Genomic DNA, 1,773 nt, shown 5'->3' with positions numbered 1-1,773 from the left:
CAAAAACCCACCTGCAATTAAAATATTCTGTAGCAATTTCAAATAGTTCTTCCTTGTTTTTATTTCGTGGACATTCTTCTCACAGTTATGGGTTAGAAGATGGACTGTGTATTCATATATTTTTTCAGGTCTATATAAAGTTTCATCTTCAAAGTTGAAAGCAAAAATAAACAACCCAGATATAAATTCTTGAAGCTATAAATTCCCAAGAGCGTGTTTACACTCGAGCTCCGAGCTGATGCTTGTACTTTGCCTCGGGTGCTTTTCATTCTACACTCACTTTAAATGCTCGATTATACATTCACTCCTTTGCCAAATGTATCCTCATTGTCGATGCTAGCATTTCAATGAGGATTATTTAATATTGAATATCTCTGGGTATGATTTACGAAAGTATTTGCCAAATTTAAAGAGTTTATGTAAATTATTATAGCAATAGTAAGAAAAATATTTCAATTAGAAAAATATTCTAAAGCATTTTTAAATGTAATAATATTGGGGAGATAAAAAGGAAGAGTTAAATAAACATGTTTTCTCCATGTTTGGAGAAAGTTAGTGAACGAGACTGAATTTTTTTCGAACTCACTTAGAGGATATCCCATGAGAGATCATTTGACGTTTGAAGTGATTGATAAGCTTATCTTAAAAAGTTGAAGGGAAGGATAATTTTAGATAGAGCCATGGAATTGCAGTGGATTGTGGAGTGTACCTGGTTCTCGGACAGACTCGGGTCCCTATTGGGGTATTGAAAGGGTTTTGCAGCTCTTACGGGATCTAAAACGAGGAAAAGCAAATGCTGAGGCATTCAGAGCGGGACTCGGGGGAGGGAAAGAAACACACACTTGACGTTACACCAAAACGTGAGGCCCAAATGCAGATCGTCTCAGACGGTCCCTCCGGCTGCAGAACGTGTGTATTTCTTCATAGGTACATTATAATAATCCAAATAAAACATTTCATTAAGATGAAATAAAGAAAATACAAGGTACCCAGACCAGCCAATCCAATATTGGAAAAGGAGGACGAAGCTGGAGAGCTCGTTTTCTGATATCGAACGAACGATAGCAATCAGGACAGTATGGCACCAGCATATAGCTGTCCACATGCACCAATGAACGGATTCCAGAGTCCACGAGTAAATCCCTATGTTTACGTTAATTAATTTCGACAAGGGTGCCAAGACAATCCAATGGGAAAACAGTAGTCTTTCCAACAAACGGTGATGGACAAATGGACATCCACATGTAAAATAAGGAAGTTGGACCTCTGCCTCGCACCATATTAAAAAATTAACTCAAAATGGATCAAAGACCAAATATAGGAGCTAAACTACAAAACTCTTAAAAGAAAACATAGAGGTAAATTTTTGTGGCTTTGGATTCGTCAGCGGTTTCTCAGAACCCTTTCCGAAGAAACCGGTCTGGCCAACACCTTGATCTCAGACTCCCAGGCTCTGGACCTCTGTGAAAGTAAATTTGTTGTTTAAGCTCCGCCCACATCTGTGGATGGATATATGGTAACTTATTACAGAAGCAGAAGCATGCTAATACAATAGGTATTCCTTAAATACTACGAATAATAAACTTTAATAGAGAAATACCAAATATAACTTCTTATCTGTTGCTTGTTTTAACTTGATAAAACCTTTTGAATTGTGTATTTTTTGTCTTTTAAAATAACTCCTTTTCACCCTTCTCTACCACAAAGCTGTCAGGATCCTGTATATTTTTACTCTAATAGATTGAATGTATTTTTTTACTTACAGGTTTTTAA

The sequence above is a fragment of the Pteropus vampyrus genome, unplaced genomic scaffold (genome assembly GCF_000151845.1).
Source record: "Pteropus vampyrus isolate Shadow unplaced genomic scaffold, Pvam_2.0 Scaffold175, whole genome shotgun sequence".
NCBI classification, from domain to species: Eukaryota; Metazoa; Chordata; class Mammalia; order Chiroptera; family Pteropodidae; genus Pteropus; species Pteropus vampyrus.
The sequence above is the reverse complement of the archived record's forward strand: the minus strand, read 5'-3'. Positions refer to the sequence as shown.